Source organism: Castor canadensis, chromosome 15, assembly GCF_047511655.1.
Source record: "Castor canadensis chromosome 15, mCasCan1.hap1v2, whole genome shotgun sequence".
NCBI classification, from domain to species: Eukaryota; Metazoa; Chordata; class Mammalia; order Rodentia; family Castoridae; genus Castor; species Castor canadensis.
Genome location: NC_133400.1, coordinates 57,022,692 through 57,044,045, shown reverse-complemented (window position 1 = coordinate 57,044,045; position 21,354 = coordinate 57,022,692). Strand labels below are relative to the sequence as shown.

At 38.0% G+C, this 21,354-nt stretch overlaps 1 long non-coding RNA gene across 1 annotated transcript; it reads right to left on the bottom strand.

The window, feature by feature from the left end:
- Window positions 1-2,896: 2,896 nt before the first annotated feature.
- Window positions 2,897-7,782, bottom strand: LOC141417282 (uncharacterized). The gene is made up of 3 exons (XR_012441811.1): window positions 7,726-7,782; window positions 6,412-6,580; window positions 2,897-3,803 (listed from the first exon to the last, which is right to left on the bottom strand). It is a non-coding gene; the product is annotated as an uncharacterized lncRNA (long non-coding RNA).
- Window positions 7,783-21,354: the final 13,572 nt, after the last annotated feature.

The following is a 21,354-nucleotide window of genomic DNA, read 5'->3' as shown; positions in this document are numbered from 1 at the left end:
CTCCTTGAGGTAGGCAAAAAGGTGGCTTTGCCTCCTCCATGTGACCTTTATCCTGTATTTACTTGTCTTTGAAGGTGTTTTTAACCAGAATAGGCCCAGGATCCCAGGATCTGGGAAATCAAGAGTTCTTGTGTGAAAGATGTGGCATGGAAGGCTGTTTTTGCTCTTATCTGAGGGAATGGCATTGTCTTTCTCAGATGACCCTTGGTCTGGGTATGAAGTGGCATGCACATATGATGTAAGCTTTGATGGTCGGGTGCTGAAGTTTCCCCACAGCATTGAGGACTGAGCATGGAAACTAAATGTCTCCTTTTGGAAATGTCCTTTTCTAATTGATTGGAACTAGAAGGCTGTGAACTTTCAAAGGTTAGATGTAGCAACTTGCAGGTAGATTTTTGATGTCAATGTTTTGGCCAGTCTAGGTGATGATGTTTCTGAAGGGCTGAGAGTCTGTTTTCTGTTGTGTCAAACTGAGGTGTTACCCAGAAAATGATGGTGTTGTGGTCAGTTGCCTTGCTGGGCACCTGAAAAGTATGGATGATAAGCAGTAAGGCTTCATATTGGTGTTTTGTGCCATCTCGTGGTTGTTTGTGGAATTGCAGCTGGGCCTTCTGGGAAATTTGTTGGTGTCTTCTTTTGGGAGGCATCAATAGGTAAATGGAGAGCAGTTAGTAACCACATGATGGTGAATGCCTTCATGTTGAGGGAGAGGCTACAATTCCAACCTTTGCCCATTGGTGATCCAGGTGTCTGGACCATCACTCCTCTCCTTGTGCTAAGTGTTGGAGGCCAGAACACAGAGACAGGCAGGCACAGATTGGTTTCCCTCAGTTCTTACACAGATGGGGGAAATGCAGTGATCTCATCAATTTACACATGAACAGAGTTTAGAAAGCACTTCTTGCAAAATTCTATTTATGATTAGAACTTGAGCATTACTCTATAATTCTTAGATTTGATTCTGGAAAACAGTGGAAATTGACTTTTGTACATCGGGTAGTATTTCATATATAAACCACTTACTAAAGTGGGCCAAGTTCCTCAGTTCCCCAGAGCTGGAATGCTCTTTCCCTAATTTCCCTTCTTATTTTGGTTCTTCCTTCCTTTCTTTCATCTGCACTGCTGCATGAACAATACTGTTTGCTCAGGTAGTTTCAGAGATTCCCTGTTGCCTCCAGGACAGGTTCTCCCACACTGCCCCTGCCACAACTGGATGCCAGGCTGCCTGTCATCACCCCAGGATTCTCTCACCAAGTGCCATTGCTGCAACCTGAGTTGGGTGGTTTCTGCTCCCACTTCAGGCCCAGCCCTGATAAAGACTTCCCTAACTCCCCAACCTCAACCCACAGTGTCAGAAAGATATGTTGTTGAGTTAGAGGGATATATAAGGAATCACAATGCAAACTCGTAATTTTTGAGAGGAAGTGTCCCTCATAGTTGTAACTGTGTTATTACATATTTTATTAGTTGTAAGTAATTAATAGTGTATTAACTTTAAGAGAATGAGCTGATACCATCAAGAAGGATTTCTTGGTGTGCCTCCTTTTGTGTCAGTACTCAGTCTAGCAGCCATCTTCATGAAACAAATGTGGAGTTCTGCCACTCATTTTGTTGATGACTGTGGCTTGACTTCTGGATTTATGCCAACTACATGCCACCATAAAGATTATAGATGGACATGCAACTTCCAGGTGGTAGATGACTTGTTCATAGAGAACTTAGGAGAGGATAAAATGCATCCTTTGTGGAAAAACAGGGTGCTGAAAACTGCAGGTCTTATAACTAATGCTGCCATTAATTAATTAAGAAATACCACTTTGAACTGGGCACCAGTGGCTCACGTCTGAAATCCTAGCTACTCAGAGGGCAGATATCAGGAGGATCATGGTTCAGAGTTACTGAAAAGTTCAAGAGACCCTATTGCAAAACTATCCAACACCAAAAAGAGCTGGTGAAGTGGCTCAAGTGGTTTAGCGCCTACCTAACAAAAATGAGGACTTGAGTTCAAAACCCAAGTACCACCAAAAAAGAAAGAAAGAAAGAAAAAAAGAAGAAAAAAAAAAGAAAAGAAAGAAAGAAGAAAGAAAGAAAGAAAGAAAGAAAGAAAGAAAGAAAGAAAGAAAGAAAGAAAGAAAGAAAGAAAGAAAGAAAGGAAGGAAGGAAGGAAGAAAGAAAGAAATATCACTCTGGCTTTGGGAGCTAAAAGGTTTTTTTCTACCTCTTGTAATGAAACCAAAAAGACTACTAATGCATGTGCTTTCATGGTAGCTGTACTGTGTGGAGTGGAGTCTGTGATATGTTTGCCATGGGAGGACAGATGCTGCTTTATTAATGGAAGGAATGTTTAAATCAAATTGGGTCTGTCTGTTTATCATTTATCTTGGAGTGCATGCCAGGGAAGCACTCAATAACTGAGCTAAAACATAAGCCCAATGAAATACTGGTCTTCACTTTACTTCCAAGAATTGATAAGACATTGTGGATTCCAGTCTATTGTCACAGGCTTCCTCATTGCTAGTGTTGGGCAGAGAAGGTAAGCACACTTACACTTTATAACCCTGAGATACATCTGACAAAACGTTCAAGAAAAGTTGGAGTGAAATGGTAAAATCAGGAAGCACAGCACAAGGAGTCCTCTGTAGCCCAGAGGCATTAGTTTAAATTACAGCTTCCTGAGGAAGAGAGTCTGGCTCAGCACAGGCCTTGTGATAACATGCTGCCTGCATTGAGCTACTGAGGCTACTACCTTGGTATTCCTTCTGAGGGCTTCACACTATGACCTGCAGTAGGTTTGGAGTCCTGGGAACTTTGTGAGCTGTGGTTTAGCAGTTTCTAGCAGTACAGTGGAGTACCCAGGGAACCCCGATTTTAGCAGTTTGTCTCAGCTGGCCTGTGGCTTCCCGTGTAGGTTCTCTGTGGTGGCAAGTACGACCAATTTCTGTACCTCTCATGCAGGGTGGCATAGAATGTTACATAGAGATAATGTCTGTCTGGCCTGAATTAGCAATAGGAAAAAATTGAATTTTACATTGCACTGGAATAAGCACTTTAGAAGCTGTGGCATGTGTCATTTTCTCTACTGGAACTATTGTGTATTTTGTGATGTTCTCAAATTATCAAAGTGTGTATGTCTGTGTGCATTTGAGTGTGTGCATACATCCACGTGTGCTTGTGTTTGTGCATGTGTATGGCTGTAAGGGCTGGCATGGAAGGGATTATTATTATTCACTGTTTATAGTTTCTAATGAAAGACTGGAATTTATTTTATAGTCACAAGCTATGGTGTCTTTCAAGGAATAAGTGATTTTTTTTTTATGACTCCATGGGTTAAAGAAATGCACTCAGTTTTTGTATGGCTCAATAAATATTAAAAATTCATATCAGAATATTTAGAATTTGCTGAGATATTCAGGATAGCTTTGCAATAAAACATCTCATCTTTTTCACCACATTGGCTGTAGCTTGAGTCTCCTGCATCATTTTGAAGAGGATATGCACTCTTTCCCTCTTTCCAGGTACTCCAGTTTCTCATTTGTTTGCAGCCACCACTGCCTTGCAAAAATGCAGGTTCTGCAGCAGGTCTGGCTGTGACAGAAGTGAGTGTTTGAAGCGTGAGTACTTAAATCAGCCCAGGGCAGGACTTGTGGGGGAGGTTATAGCTTCTCTTTACCTTCTCTGTCACTTTCAGTTGGTGCTGTGTACCACTGCCAGTAAAGTGATTTCAGTTTCTTCCCCCTTGTGGTTGTATCAGCATCATTACTATGCAGGCCTCTTTGGGGATCTGATTGGTTGGTAAATTAGTGCTGGCAGAGAAATGAAAGACAATGTCTGAGCAAGTTTTATTTAAACAAATATCCTCAGTAATTTATTTTATTGGATTTTGCCCTTGAATTAGGATCTCACAAGTAATTCCATTACAGTCCAGAAACTGATTTTCTACACCAGACTGCAGGCTTCAGAGCCTGTTTTTGCTGCCTTTGAAAGCATGTAAGTAATAAATGAGGCAGTTTCCAGATTCATCAGTAATTAAGCAAGAATATGACAAAACACTGTGCAGCTTTATCTCAAAGTATTTCAGTCTCAGTATTTCAGAGAATGCTCCAGCAGATGAAATGCCCTTGTAGGTCCTGATTCAGCTCCCTGGTGTCCAAAGGTCTGCCACTGAGACACTGGTGGGAGTGACAAAATTGAAAGACTTGGGGAAAATGTAGATGATGCTAAAGAAGATAACGAATTGGTCATAATCTCATCACTCAAAGTAATCCAAAATTTAAGAGAACTGCTACTTTTCAGTATTTGTCTACATGTATGTTTATGTATGTGTAGGTACATATTGTAAGTGTGTGCCTGTGTGTATGCATGTGCACACATGCAGAGATTTGAAACAAGGCTCTTGTACATGTGAAGCACATACTTAACCACTGAGCTACTCCTGCTGCCCCACAAATTCTTTTTAAGTAGTTGAAATCATGGTGCATGTACAAATCTTCCTACTTATTTAAAACATTTTCATAATAATTTTTAAAGGCTCTTTAGCATTTAACTATATGGATATATAAATATTTACCTATTTGCCTATTATTTGAAATTTCTTTTTTCATTTTTCTCCATTTAAAAAGAAGTATGATAGTAATTTAAGTGCATGAAATGTGGTCCACAATCTGGATTATGTACTTTTCATTAGGTTTTCTGAAATCTAAGTATTGAGAGGGAAGGCACCCAGTTTTCACGTCTGTGTGGTTTGATGTCCACCTGGCCTGTACGTGTGTACCCCAGCTTTGCACAGTGTATTTTGCTGTGCCTCCACAGGGAACCCTCACTGGTCAACACATGACAGCACTGTCACTGCTTCCAAGCTGTGAGTCTCTGGGCTTTTGACTTGATGTCCCCATCCTTGTTGTGATCATCCTTTAGTTACTGGGACTGAGATTTCACTTTCTGCATTTTTAATATTGAATTAAGAAGCTTTCTAATAACTTATTTTTATTATTTTTATACATTGTAGCATTTACAAAACTTCTTACACTGTATCATAGTTGAATTTGCCACCCCCATCACCCAGACAATACCTATTTTGCCTTTCTATTCTCTGTTTTTGTAAAAAAAAAAAAAGGACATTTTTGTTTGTTTAAGGTGTAGGATCTTTCATTCTGATATTTCAATGTGTATATGTATTATAACCCAAACTGGTTCATCCCCTCTTTTTTCTCATTTCTATCTTAGTCCCCTCTTATGGTTATTTCAACAGGTACAAAAATTCTATATTCATACTTCTATAGGAATTACATCAACCATGTTTACCATCTTAACATTCTTCTTTTACCCTCTATCTCTGGTATGTGACTTCCCCTTAATGTAATTTGTTTTTCATAATACTGCTTGTTTGGTGTGACTATGAGCCTTTTGAGCAGTCACATTTCCCTGCCTTCTTTTTCTTCCCATGTTTCTGTTTTGAGTTTCTCACAGATGTTGTTACTTAGTTAGTTCAGGGTTTTAATCACCTGTTATCTTTTCTTTGACTTAATTTCTATGCTTGGGCTAACTTACGTTGTTATAGTGTTTTGTGTTCACTGACCTTGGTGTATAACTTAGCAGTAATAAATTCACAGATTCAATGCTGAACCAGCTATTTACATAGTATAGAAAACTCTGGGTAATATTATCTATGTACAGTGAGTAGTGGGGAGACAATAATAGATATTAATGTTTAGGTACTGAAAATGATGGTGACAGAAGAGGAGTCAGGGAAGAGGTGATGGGGAGAAGAGGTAAGAGGTGTGGAGGGCTGTGGAGTAATAGACACCTAATGTGTATAAAGATACAGTCAGTCATTGTGGGGTTTGGTGCTATTTTCAGGAATTGTGGGGGGAAAGGAAGGATGGGGGTAATGAATAAAGTTGGTGTGATAACTACTTGGTAAGCAGCTATTGTGGAGGAGGTAGCAACAGTGGGGGAACAAGAAAAGGAAGGAGAGGGAAGGAAGAAAGAGAAGAGAAAAACAAAAAATGTTTAAAATCAGGAGAAAAAAGGAGGGAAAAGCAAATTGAAATTACAACAAAGTGGAAAAGGAGATAGGCAACAATAACAAAGTAAACTAAAACATGAATATATATGTATATATAATATGAATACACATGAATTTAAATTTCTTCTTTTTGTGGAGAGGAGTAGTTTTCCTCTGAGTTCAGTGAGTGCTCTGGCACTTTCCTTCAATTTCTTATCCAATTCTCACTCAATTTCTTATTTTCTCCAGGCTGTGGCTGGGCTGCCCCACTCCAATATAGGCCAGATCAGCTCACCATTTTGCCCCACCCCCACCAGGGTACAGTTTTGTTCAGGAGGGTGCAACCTGCCCCCAAGCTGCGCTGGACTATGTGGTTTCCTCCAGAGTAAATGATACAACACGCTCACCTGGAATGGTTGTACTTCCTCTGGATGGTTACAAGAGTCAGCAGCACCGGTCAGACGCCAACAGGCACAGTCACTGTCAGAGGTTCCACACCGACGAATCTTGGTGGGTTCGGGACAGTTCAGGCACATTCAGAATTCATTCTGCAAATCTTTGAATTGAATTTTTGATCTTTGGAAAGAAGACAACAGGGAAAAAATAATGGGAGAGACTTCTCTCCGGAGGGTCATGAAAGCAGATGCCTGCAGTCCATACCACCAGGTCTTCCTGGGCTGTTATATGTATTATAAAGCCAATTTAGAGCATCAGTAATATCATAAAACATAACATCTGTGAAGGTAGAAGTTAAAAGGATGTGTATTTAAAGCCATTGAAAAATGGGGGGGTGAGAGGTAAAGGGGTAAGGGAGAGTAATGGAAGGGGTTGAATGGACCAAAGTAAAGTATATCCACAGCAGGGGTACATTGAGAAACCCCTTTGAATATCAACTCAATTATTAAAAATGAAAAATGGGACTGCAAATTAGATACAGTGTGTTGGGGGGACTAAAGACGGGAGGGGGAGGGAGAATGAAACAGACTAAGATGAGCGAATATGGTTGATGAACTTCATATATCTATATAAAATATAACAAAGAAACCTCTTATAATTGCTTTAAGTGGGGTAAGGATGGGGTTGAGTGGACAGATGATGGGGACAATGTAATTAATGTGCAATATCAGCTTAATCAGAATTGTCATTATGAATCCCTTCCTGTATAATGAATATATCATAATAAATTTTTTTAAAAAGAAGGGGGAATCGGGTAGGAGGGATAATAATGGAGAGGATGAACCAAATCAGGGTGTAATAATATGTGTATATATACATGTCACAACAAAATCCTCTGTATAACTATATATTAACAAAAATGTGAACCAAATCAGAGTGTAACACATGTCTATATGTAAATGTCACAATGAAATCCCCTGTATAACTATATATTAACAAAAGCATTTTGTTTTAAAATGAAGGACAGGAAGGTAAAGTAGGTCCTGTCCAAGGGAGGATTCCAGTTGGAGTAAGGTACAGTATAAGGAAAGGGTAAAGGAGGGTGAATATGGTGGATGTATTTTGTATTCATGTATGAAAACAGAACAATGAAACCTGTAGACATTGTTAAGAAGGGGGTTAAAGGGGATAAGGGAAAGAGATGGATGGGTTGAATCTAACTAAAATATATTGTAAGTACATCTATAAATGTCAGAACATAGTAACATGTACAATTATAATGTACTAACAAATACATAAAATGTAAAAAAAAAAAGCTAACTTACAGAGCTTAGAGATCCAGAGTCTGTCATCTACCTGCCACCTTGGACCCTCCACTTTCTGCAATTAAAGCCAATTGTAGTCAGCCCTGATCCAAAAATATTAAATAAAAAATTATAGAAATACTCCATATGTTTTAAATTGTATTCTGTTCTGAGCCACATGAAGAAATCTCTTCTTGTCTTGTTGTACCCTAATTGAGGACACATATCACTCCTTTTTTCAACACATGCACAGTGTACATGCTAGGTGCCCATTGGTCACTTAGTAGCCATGTTGGTTATCAGATGACTGTCAAGGTATCACAATGCTTATTTTACCTAATAATGCTTATTTTGCTTATTAATGGCCCCAAAGTGCAAGAATAATGCATAAAATATGCAAGGGCAGCTTTACTCTGGTACTATTAGGCAGGACTGCAGGGCATGTGAGAACAAATAGTATGCGTTGAGATTAGCACTATTCTTGCTTTCAGAAAGTCATTGGGCATTTGGAAACATACCCCCTTAGATAAGGGAGTGCTGCTGTGTGTGCAAAGGACTTGGCAGTCAGTGCATGGTGGATATGGTGACTGTAGCTATGTCCTGTGTTTAGATTCTTCCACATTAATGGAAAAGAATAACTGGTGGGATATAACAGGTATTTTTATCAGCTTATTGTACATTTTAAGGGTAACACACCAAATGCTTCTCTTAACTGGGTTCTGTGTAAGAAAGTTTGAAGGCCAATATTTAATATTAAAGAAAAATTTGTAAACATGTGTTGGGTGCCTCTTTGTTTCTAGGCCTTGTGAAATGACATTTTTTCATGACTTTTTGCTAGTCTGATTGGTCAATGACTGTAAAGATTATCTTTTCTCCAGTTTAAGATAAATTTTTCATTTGACTCTTTGGTCTTCAAGACTTTCTACTATCTTTAATGAGATATGAAAATTCTAAGTACCTCTCTGCAACATTACTTATTCAGCTACTTAAAAGCTCTCAGCCCTCACTAAAACCAGTTATAAAAAACACTTCCTCTTGCAATGTCCTGACAAGCCTTATTTGGCAACCAATCTTGCTATACATAACTATATCTGGTAATCTGATCAATGCTTTGACTTTGTTTAAGAGTCTGCCATTTTAGAACCATTTTTTGTCTTCCTTTTGTTTTGGGTGAAGCATGCTGCCCAAGTTTTCTGTGAAGAGTGTGTTCTTGATAACCAGGGTGTTTTCATCAATCTATACTCGTTTGGTATGCTCATGCGAAGTGGGTTTTACCTTTGTATTCTTGAGGTGCATTATAGATTTATAGGAATTTTTGGTAAATCTCCAATTATTGACAAAGGATGAAAAAGATCTAGTAGTTTTTCACTTAGTTTACATTGAGCTAGAATAAGTGCGAATATTTAGACTAATTGTTTTAGAGAATTTTTTTAAAGCACTGCAGCCATGTATAATACTTTCTGATGTTTTGTCTATCTGCAATAAAGATGTGTATTTGATGCTTTTACTGTGCTTTTCCTGCATGCCAGTTTTGGAGTTGTAAAACAAAATCTGTATGTACATATTGGAAAAGTAATATAGATGTGAAATCCTAAAACTCATTTTGAAGTTTTTAAAAGGCCTATAATTAGCAGTGGCAGGACTACATAAATGTTAAATGGATCATTAAAACATGTTATTTCAATAGAATCATTGATTGGCCCACCATGAATCTCATGAAGATCTGCTCCTTGGAATAAGTTGGCAGACAGGATCCATTCCTTTCTTATCCCCAGATTTAATGAGATGCTTCTGACTTTTGTCACTTCCATCTGTCATTCATAAAATTGTTGATCAGTCCACCTGGGTGGCAGGGGTGTTTATAACACCATTCACAAGGTCAGAGGACTTCTACCATTCCCGAGTAGCCTACAAGCAATTTCCCTTACAGGGATGATACTGCACTTTAACATCCAATGAGGTACTTTTTGTGTTTATTTTGACTAGTTCAGCACCATCACTTGGTGGTGATGGCTCAGGACTTTGGCCAGAGCACAGCAAGAATGACAAAGTCATCCTCATAGTAAATAAATTTTGGAAACTCACCTTGAGATCTTCCATTAGCAGTGAGCTAATTGCAAATACAATATTTAACTTCTACAAAGTTATAGGAACAGATGGGAGAAATGAATTTTTTCCTTCACAGGGGGAAAAGGTGAATCATCAGAACTCTGTATTTGATATGTAATTTCATTTATCTACCTTTGTCTATTGAAATTATTTCATGGATTAGCAGTTTATCACAAATGCTGGTAAAGAGTGGGAAGATGTTTAGGGTGGAGAGAAATGCAGGAAATACGCTTTTTTTTTTCTCTTTAGAAATGTGAATAGCCAAGTTATGGAAACAAGCAAGATGCTCCACTACTGATGAATGGATCAAGAAAATGTGGTACTTGTACACAATGGAATTTTACTTAGCCATGAAGAAAAATGAAGTCTTATCATTTGCAGGTAAATGGATGAAACTGGAGAACATCATTCTGAGTGAAGTCAGCCAGGCTCAGAAGACCAAAAATTGTGTGTTCTCCCTCATACGCAGACTTCAGATCTATGGCAAATGCAGCAATGTGGTTGGTCTTGGATCACAAGATAAGGGAAGAGCACATATGGGAGATACAGGAATAGGTAGAAAACCCAAAACATGAAATCGTTTTATGTCCCTACTCCAGAGGAATTAATACAGAAACCTTAAAATGACAGGTTATCATGAGCAGATCAGGAACCAATGTAAAGATCAGAGTTGAATCAACATGGGTTGTAACACATGGGTACACGAAAGCAATAGTAGGAATCTCTCTGTGTAACTATCCTTAACTCAACTAGAAAAAACTCTTTGTCTTCCCTATTATGCTTATGTTTTTTCTTCAACAAAATCAGTGATAAGGGCAGAACGGGACCTATCTGGAACTGAGGGGGGAAGTGGAGAAAAGGTGGGGGAGGGGGGCAGGGTGGAGAAATGACCCAAGCAATGTATGCACATGTGAATAAATGAACAATAAAAAAAAGAAATGTGTGATATGACTGGGCAGAGTGGCTCATGCCTGTAGTCCCTGTTTCTTGGGGAGCAGAGATCAAAAGATTGCAGGTTGAGGTCAGTCCAGGCAAAATGTTAGGGAGGCCCCATCTTAAGAAATAAGCTAGGCATGGTGGTGCACCTGTCATCACAGCTACTTGGCAGGCATAAATATAAGAATCAAGGTCCATTCTGACTCAGACAAAAATCTAAGATTCTATTAGAAAAATAACTAAGGCAAAAGGGGTGGGGTATTACTCAAGGGGTAGGTTCTCTGTCCGTTAAGCACAAGGACCTGAGTTCAAACCCTAGTGCTGCCAAAAAATTGAGGTACATAAAATGCCTTCACTTAAAGATAATCCTAAACTCCTATAAGAGTATGGATGTCAAAGTGCAAAATGAAGGACTTATGGAGAAAATTATGGACTTGTATTTTCAGGGTTGCAAAAGCGTAACTATGTGACTTGTGTACAGGTTTTTGGATATTGAAATCATTTGAGATTTGAAATCCATGCATTTTAAAAAGAATAAAATCAGTCATCTCTGTGTTTAGATAATGATATACCCTAACATTACAAATAGTTTTGCTATATGGACTTAAAGATTTAGGACATTCCTAAATGAAGCCCTTGCAGTTATTCTCCCCCAATGAATCCTTAGAACTCCATCTAGTATTGCATATACAGAATGGTTCTGCAGCACAGGAATTAGGTAATCAATTTTATATTTAATCACTTCCAGCAGGGAAAAGCTTAGTGGAGAATTACATTTCTGGCACTCACTTTTCAAAGAATATATTAAGAGGTAAAATAGGAATGAATGCCAGAAATACACTTTTTGTAAAGCATTAATACAGGTTTTATGTTCTCACTTGACGGTTGTGGGAAATTTAATTCCCTTTCTAAAGTGCCATGAGATTAGAAGAGGAAATGGTAAAAGAAAGGGAAGAAAATATTTTAAAAAGTGTCTTTGAAAACACCAGGATAAAGCTTACTCCATTTAATACAACTTTTTGTGTTAGTGTTCAATTTAATTAGGTAAAATGAAAGATCCTAAAACATTCAGTTCCTTTTTCTCCTATGATTTCACTGGTGGTTGCAGTTTTTTTTTTCTTTACTTTTGAAACCTTGCTGTTTGTACTATATGACTTGGAGTGCTCTTAACTTCTTAGAGTACTTTAAATATATAATTATGGTTGTATAAACTATAGCAGTTTCAAAAACCACTTATAAGAGGCATATGTTACATATAGTATGCTTGCAGATAATTGAAGAAATGCACTAAATGGTTCAGAAGTATGCTAAACCAACAACAGTGTCTGTTTTACAGTTACCAGATTATGGGTAGCTCTCTTGTTATCATTCAGAAATTTTTATAATGTTACTCTAATATTTTTGTGATTAGTTCAAACCATATAATTGGTTCTTTGTATTTTTATTTATTTAGTTTTTTTGTAAGACTTGTCTTTTTTTAATTTAATTTTATTTTTTGTTGTTTATTCATATGTGCATGCAATGTTTGGGTCATTTCTTCCCCCTACCTCCAACCCCCTCTCTTCTAGGCAGAAACTGTTCTACCCATATCTCTAATTTTGTTGAAGAGAGAGTATAAGCAATAATAAGAAGGACAAAGCATTTTTGCTAGTTGAGATAAGGATAGCTACACAAGGAGATTCCTAGCATTGCTTCCATGTACATATGTGCTACATCTAAGTTGATTCTTTTCGAACTAACCTTTTCTCTAGTTCCTGATCCCCTTCTTCTATTGACCTCTGTCACTTTAAAGTTTCTGCATTAGTTCTTTTGCACTGAGGACATCAAATACTATCATGTTTTTTGGGTTTCGAACCTATCCTCATACCTCCCTTGTGTGCTCTTGCCTTAACATATGACCAAAGTCCAATCACCTTGCTGTATTTGCCCTTGATCTAAAGTCTGCATATGAGGGAAAACATGAGATTATTGGTCTTCTGAGCCTGCTAACCTAGCTCAGGATGATGTTCTCCAGTTCCGTCTATTTACTTGCAAATGATAAGATTTCATTCTTCTTCATGGCTGAGTAGTATTCCATTATGTATAAATACCACATTTTCTTAATCCACTTGTCAGTGGTGGGGCATCTTGGCTGTTTCCATAACTTGGCTATTGTGAAGAGTGCTGCAATAAACATGGGTGTGCAGGTGCCTCAGGAGTAACCTGTGTTCCATTCCTTTGCCTATATCCCCAGGAGTGGGATTGCTGGATCATATGGCAGACCTATGTTTAGATTTTTAAGAAGCCTCCAAATTATTTTCCAGAGTGGTTGTACTAGTTTGCATTCCCACCAACAGTGTATGAAGGTTCCTTTTTCCCCACATCCTCACGAACAACAGTTTGTGGTGGTGTTTTTGGTAATGGCTATTCTAACAGGGATGAGGTGGAATCTTAGTGTGGTTTTGATTTGCATTTTCTTTATGGCTAGAGATGGTGAGCATTCTATCATGTGTTTTTTGGCCATTTACATTTCTTCTTTTGAGAAAGTTTTGTTTAGCTCACTTGCCCATTTCTTTATTGGTTCATTAATTTTGGGAGAGTTTAGTTTTTGAGTTCCCTGTATATTCTGGTCATCAGTTCTTTGTCTGATGTGTGGCTGGCAAATATTTTCTCCCACTCTGTGGGTGGTCTCTTTAGTTTAAAGAGCATTTCTTTTGTTGAGCAAAAGCTTTTTAAGTTTTATGAAGTCCCATTTGTCTATACTTTCTCTTAGTTGCTAAGCTCCTGGGATCTATTGAGGAAGTCCTTGCCTATATCTATTACTTCCAAAGTGTTTCCTACTCTTTCCTGTACCAGCTTTAGATTTTGGGGTCTGATATTAAGGTCCTTGATCCATTTTGAGTTGATGCTAGTACAGGGTGATAAACATGGATCTAGTTTCATTTTTTTGCAGACTGCTAACCAGTTTTCTCAACAGCTTTGGTTGAAGAGGCTGTCTTTTTTCCATCACATATTTTTAGCACCTTTGTCAAAAATAAGTTGGGTGTAGTTTTGTGGATTCATATCTAGGTCCTCTATTCTGTTCCACTGGTCTTCATGTCTCTTTTTGTGTCAGTACCATGCTGTTTTTATTGCTTTTGCTTTGTAATATAATTTGAAGTTGGGTATTGTGATACCTTCAGCGTTGCTCTTTTTACTGAGTATTGCCTCAGCTATTTGCTGTCTCTTGTGTTTCCAAATGAATTTTATGGTAGATTTTTCAATCACTATGGTGAATGTCATTGGGATTTTGATGGGAATTGCATTAACCGTGTAGATTGCTTTTGGTAGTATAGCCATTTTTGCTATGTTGATTCTACCAATCCATGAGCATGGGATATTTCTCCACCTTCTATAGTCTTCCTCAATCTCTTTCTTCAGGGGTTTATAGTTATCCTTGTAGATGTCATTCACATCCTTTGTTAAGTTTACTCCTAGGTACTTTTTTTTTTTTGAGGCTATTGTAAGTGGAATTTTTTTCATATATTCTTTCTCAGTTTGTTCATTATTAGTGTATAGAAAAGCTAATGATTTTCATATGTTGATTTTATATCCTGCCACTTTGCTATAGCTGTTGATGGTGTCTAGGAGTTTTTGGGTAGAGTTTTTTGGGTCTGTAAGGTATAGGATCATATCTTCTGCAAACAGAGATATTTTGACAGTTTCTTTACCGATTTGTATTCCTTTTGTTCCTTCTTTGTGCCTAATTGCTCTGGCTAGGAATTCCAGGACTATGTTGAATAGGAGTGGGGATAGTGGGCATCCTTGTCTCATTCCTGATTTTAGAGATAATGGTTTCAGAGTTTCACCATTAAGTAATGTTGGCTGTAGGTTTGACATTTTATAATATTGAGGTACTTTCCTTCTATTCCTAGTTTTCTTAGATCTTTTATCATGAAATGGTGTTGGATATTGTCAAAGGCTTTCTCTGCATCTATTGAGATGATCAAGTAGTTTTTGTGTTTGCTTCTATTAATGGGCTGTATTACATTTATTGATTTGCATATGTTGAACCACCCCTGAATTCTTGGGATTAAACTAACTTGGTCGTGATGAATGATTGTTCTGATATGTTATTACATTCAGTTTGCCATTATTTTATTGAGTATTTTTGCATTGATGTTCATTAAGGATATTGGCCTATAGTTCTCCTTTTTGGAGGTGTCTTTGCCTGGTTTTGGGATGAATGTGATACTGGCTTCATAAAATGAGTTAGGCAGTTTTCCTTCCCTTTCTATTTCATGGAAAAGTTTGAGGAGAGTTGGTATTATTTCTTTTTTAAATGTTTGATCAAATTCATCAGAGAATCCATCAGGTCCTGGACTTTTCTTTTTTGGGAGACTCTTCATTGCTGCTTCAATTTCATTTTATGTTATAGATCTATTCAGGTGATTAATGTCCTCTTGGTTCAGTTCTGGATGGTCATAAGTATCTAGAAATTTGTCCATTTCTTCAAGATTTTCAAGTTTATTAGAATATAGGTTCTGAAAGTAGTCTCTGATGACTTCCTGTATTTCCATGGTTTTTGTTGTTATCTTCCATTTTGTATTCCTGATTTTACTGATTTGGGCTTTTTTTCTCCTCATTTTAGTAAGGTTTTCCAGGGGTCTGTCAATCTTGTTTATTTTTTTTCAAAGAACCAACTTTTTTTGTTTCATTGATTCTTTGTAACTTTTTTTGTTTCTATTTCATTGATTTCAGCTCTTATTTTTATTATTTCTCTACTTCTGCTTGTTTTGGGCTTTGCTTGTTCTTATTTCCTAGGAGTTTGAGATGTAGCCTTAGGTCATTGATTTGAAATCTTTCTGTCTTTTTAATATATACACTCATGGCTATATGCTTTTCACTTAGGACTGCCTTTGCTGTGTCCCATAGGTTCCAATAGGTCATGTTTTCATTTTCATTAACTTCCAGGAACCTTTTAAATTCCTCTTTTATTTCATCAATGACCCATTGATCCTTGAGCAATGTGTTCAGTTTCTAACTGTTTGCATTTTCCTGCTGTTATTTTTGTTGTTGAGTTCTAGTTTTAATGCATTGTGATCAGATAGAATGCATGGTGTTATTTTTATTTTCTTATATTTGCTGAAGCTTGCTTTGTTCCCTAGGATATGATCAAGTTTGGAGAAGGTTCCATGGGCTTCTGAGAAGAATGTATATTGTGTGGAAGTTGAATGAAATGTTCTGTATAGATTGGCTAGGTCCATTTTTTTCTATGGTATGATTTAGATCTAGGATTTCTTTGTTGATTTTTTGTTTGGATCACCTATTGGTGATGGGGGGTATTAAAGCCTCCCACTACCACTGTGTTGCAGTTTATATATGTTTTTAGGTCCTTCAGATTATGTTTGATGAGATTGGGTACATTGATGTTGGGTGCATATAGGTTGATAATAGTTATTTCCTTTTGGTGTATTTCCCCTTTTATTAGTATGGAATGTCTTTATCTCATTTGATCAATGTAGGTTTGAAGTCTACTTTGTAGGACTTGTCTTTGAACTCAGGGCTTTATGCATGCAAAGCAGAGACTCTAATGCTTAGGCTACACCTCCAGTCCCTTTTGTTCTGTTTATTTTTTGAGATGTGGGTCTCTCAATCTATTTGCCTGGACTGATGATACACCTTGATCCTCAGTCCCTCAAGAAGCTAGGATTACAGTCATGAGACACAGGTTCCTAGTACTTGCTTTTTTAAAAAATGTGTTTGAGGATTTACTATATTCTTAAATAATTATAATGTACTCTGAGGCAAAAATATCCCAAGTAAAAATGGAGATCAATCAGAAATATTTAAAAATTCAAATCAATGTGCTTTAGAAGAATAGTTAAAAATAGAATTTCTAGATTGGACTCCCATGATTTGATATACTACACTCCCATATTAATGCTTTTTAACTAATAACCCTTGGATTAAAATATACTCAACTTCACTCAAGATAATCTTGCATCTTGTCAAAGTGTCCTAGAATTTTTAAACTAAATGAGGCTTAAAACCTTTTCAGAGATTGAGGTTTGGCTCAAGTGGTAATGCATCTTCCTAGTAAGCACAAGGACCTGAATTCAAATGCCAGAATTGCTAAAAAAGCAACCCACAAACCTTCTCTGATGTTAAATACTTGGAATAAAGCTAATGTTTAGAGGGAAAAATTAATCTATGTAAATTTCTGGGTAAAGACAACAAGTTACATGGTGTACAAGTAATTCTTAATATATGGAGTCTTTTGGTCTGCCCACAGTGGAATGGACAGCTCATAAAATGGTTTGATGTCATTGAGAGGACTGAAATTATTTTAGAAGATTGAGTGTAGAGCTGATTATCCTATTTTGAGATTGCAAAAGGCACAGTGTTTCTTAAGAAAGATTTTTCTATGTGCCCTGAGGTTGGCTGAGTACATCCAGCACCTCCTGGGGTGTTTTGGTTCTTCATTAGTTTCCACAGGTAACATTTCTAAAACTTTATTCCACATCCAATAGGGGAGGTTGAGTACCATGTCCCCTCCCTTAAGACATCTTAGAATCCTTAAGTACAAATACACCTCTTCTCATACTGCGTAATCAAAATGTGCTTAATTTTTCTGTTGTTAAATTTGTTTATAATTTGCAGGAAACTTTTCTTTTGTCATGATATCAGCATTGGGACCTAGAAGCTAGTTAGGATGATATCTGAAAAACGTAGGCTTGGTAATATTTGGGTCAAAGTGCATTCTTTCTTGAAGTTAAAAATACCTAAAAATTATAGCAACTAACCACATCATAATTTCTCATAACTGCCAGATTTAGGTACTACCTTTCAGAGTGCTCATGAACTATGAAGGAAAATCCCATCAATTACATATACAGTTCTGGTTGTCTAAAGAGTTTGAAAACATCTCCATGGCTGCCTGCACATTGTGACTGTGTGTACCATGCAGTTCAGGTCTGGATTACCTAATAGTGCACATTTTATCTCATTGGTTCAGCTTGTTTTGCTTTTTCCCCACAGAACTTAATTTTAAGTAGGTGGTAATATTTTAAATCTTTTACACTGGATGTACAGTATTGAAATTGTTATTTTATTTCTAGTCAACTCTTCCAGCCCCAGTTTTTCCTTCTAGAAACCTCACCTGTATTCAAGAAAAAAATTGAAATTAAATGTCTTAGGAAAAGGCTGGTATATTTAGAAAATCAACTCCCTTTTAACACTCTGCAATAAAGTCATGCCAAACATTTGCTGAACATGTGGTCATACTCTGGATTTTATGCTTTTTTCCTGTTAATTTTTCTTTTTAATCAAGTATTGGCTGTAAAAAAGATAAAGTCTGTGGAATCTCTTTATTCTAACCCATTGTTCGAAATGTGAATACCACTAGAAACCAATAAAAACCAGAATGGAATATAACTGAAGAGCAGGAAGGAAAAAAGGAAATGCTGTTTCCCCTGGAGGGTATCCACTCCCCCAGCTCATCCAAGGACCACATGAGTCCATGTTGGAAGGATATGTGAAATACCACAGCTGCTCTCCGCAAAGGGATATCTTCTATCTGGGAGCAATATCTACAGCTGTGGAGGCTCACAAATGCAGATGCCTTGATTTCTGCCTATGCCAGCCCTGCACATGTGGTGCATATGCAAGGAGAACTGCCTGAAGTCCTTAAAGGTGCTGAGCTTTACTTGGATACTGCGCTCAACCTTGAGGCAGATAGGAATTAGAGAAAGATTGGGACTGTTAAATCTATATAACTAACTTAAAGTGTCTCAGGTCAGACACCCTCTCTCACTTCCTCTCAACTTCTCATTCAATCATGAAGCCTCTTTTTCAATTGCAAATCCTTTGTTATCTGTAGAGCTAGAAAAAAGATCTGTGAAAATTTCCTCCAACATACACTCAGGGGCATCTGACAATTAGCATAGGTATATGCATGAGTCTACCCAGATCCTCCCTCACACAGAGGCCATTGGAGACCAGGAATGGCACAGGTCTTTCCCCACCTCCAAGTTCAGAATGGTATAAAAATGTCTTAAAACAAAACTCATTCCTTTTTCTTGCTGACGGCTTCTCCACTCCACCTGACTGAGACCATACCTGTGCTCCCTTCACCCATAATCTTCATTATTTCCCTGACTTTGTCCATGTGTTCTACTTGGATTAACTTATACCAGAGCACAAGAGCCAGGAATGTTCTGATCAGAATTCTCAGGGGTGACAGCGTATTTGGTGAGCTGGCCAGGAGAAAGTGAGCTCCCTATATTTCAAAATATCATTTCTACTATCTGTTTTCTTCCTTATCCTTTATCCTTGTTAAGTGCCAGCAATAAGCATCATTGGAGCCAGCTTGAAAATTTGAGACTCAGGCACTCTTTAATGACACTGATAGTGGTGTACTCTGTCTGAGGGAAAGGCAACTTATACTGTACTGGTGTTTGGGTTTGTCCCAAAGTATATGGGTTGTACTGTGGGGTTGCACCCCATAAAAGCTAGACCTGGGTCTGCATTAAGGAGCATTTTCTGCTGATGCTTCTTGCAGCAGAGCTGAAAGGATACTCAGCAGCCAAACAAAGATAAAGTTAAGGCTCTGGGCTCTCTCAGTCCCTCATTGCCTTGCTTTCCCCTCCTTCCCCTGACCATTTCCCTCTTATACATTCTAAACTTTGGGGGGAAAGTCAAATTTAATTTGGAATCACAAGGCAAGACTCTGAAAGTAATTTCTAAGCCTTCTTACTTGAGGGAAGTTGATAAGGGCTGCAGAGTGACTCAAGTGGTAGCGTGCCTGCCTAGGAAACATGAGGCCATGAGTTCAAATCCCACCTTAGATTGCTTTGCTCATTTGGCATATCACTTTGATCTTTATCTCCAGAATAATAATTGGTTTAGCACACAATACCAGTACTCCACCCAGGACCCCTCATGCAGGGTGTAGAAATGGTCCTTTGGAGAAAGCCTGATGAAAATAGGGCACCTTAACTGCATCATGAGCAGAGCTATCTACTGAATTTTTGGGACCAAACTAGAGGATTTCACCCAGGGTTTCATTGACCTAATGGGGACATTTCATAGGTCTTTGAAATTTCTATCCCTCTAAGGGAAATCCCCCTTTAACTGTCTCCCCTTCTCTCTTCACTGGCCAGCATGGGCAGAGCCAACTCCATCCCAATCGATTCTCCTCTCAGCTGTATCTGTAAATATTGGGAATGTTTTGACCCTGATAACCTTAAGAAGGAATGCCTTATATATTACTGTGATGTACACTGGTCCCAGTATCAACTGGGGAATCAAGAGAAATGGTACAGAGCAGAAATCTTAATTAAGACGCCATCTTACATTTAGCTCAGTTTTGTTAAAGATAAGAAAAATGGTCTGAGGTGCTATACATTTAAGCTTTTATGGCCTTATGGCAAGACACTTCCTTTTAAAGGTAACCCCTGAACCTCAACTAAAAAACCCTTAGGATGAGGATATAGATACACTTGATTTTCATCAAGGAGCATTTTCAGAGGAACCACCCACTGCATCCTTACCATAGTACTATTTCTGGGTCCCACTGCCCATGAGCGTACCACACACTTGAAATGGGACACCTTACACAGAGACTTCTCAAATCTTATTACTACTGTGAGAGGTCATAGGACTATAGGGTCAATTTGTATTCAAGTGCCATTAAATGTAAATGATATACAACAATGTAGGGAAAAATTACGGAGATATACTAAAGACCCAGATAAATTTACAGCTGGGATTCAGACCCTGCCATTAGGGTTTGATCTGTCTTGCAAGGATGGTCAGTTACTTCTGGCCAACTGCTGCACCCCTGTGGAAAGTTCTCACTATCATCTGTAGGGAGGGAGAGGAGGCCTTGCTAGAGATCCTCTAGGCCATTACCCAGGGAATGTTACCATCCCTGGGACTATTGTTACTATTACTGGGACTATAACACCCCAGCAGGAATGTAAAAGAGAGCCCACATGACAGAGGCAATCCTTTAAGGAATGAAATCAGGAATTACTAAGTCTGTAAACTCTGATAGAATCAAGGGAATTATTCAGGAAGAAAAAAAAAACATAGTTTTTTTTTCATGATAGGCTAAAGGAAGCCTTTAGTAAATACATTACCCTTGATCTCAATTCTAAAGAAGGGGCTCTTCTCATAAGCCATCATTTTATTATTCAATCTGCCCCAGACATTAGGCAAAATCTTCAGAAATTGCATTTGGGACACTCACACTAATAAACCTGAGCTGCTAGATGCTGCTTTTCTGTTTTATACCAGTCACAATCTGGAAGTGGAAAGGAAGAAGTGGAGTAAGGAAAAGAGGCAAGGTAAAATTATGACTGTCATATTCTGGGTTTCCTCAAGACCCAAAAGACACCTTCATGTAAAAAGATGGCAAAAAGCTATCCTGTTACAAATACAGGAAGACAGGGCACTTTGAAAAAACTGCTTAAAGCAACTCTAGGACCTTGTCACATTGCTCCAGAGAAGGAGATAACCAATGACACTAAAGGATTGATTGTCTCCGTTCCCAGAGAGGGGCACAGACAATCAAACTGACTATCCACCAAAGCAGCACATCACTGAGGAGGCCCAAAGTGTTCACTGAAGACCCTGCCTAAG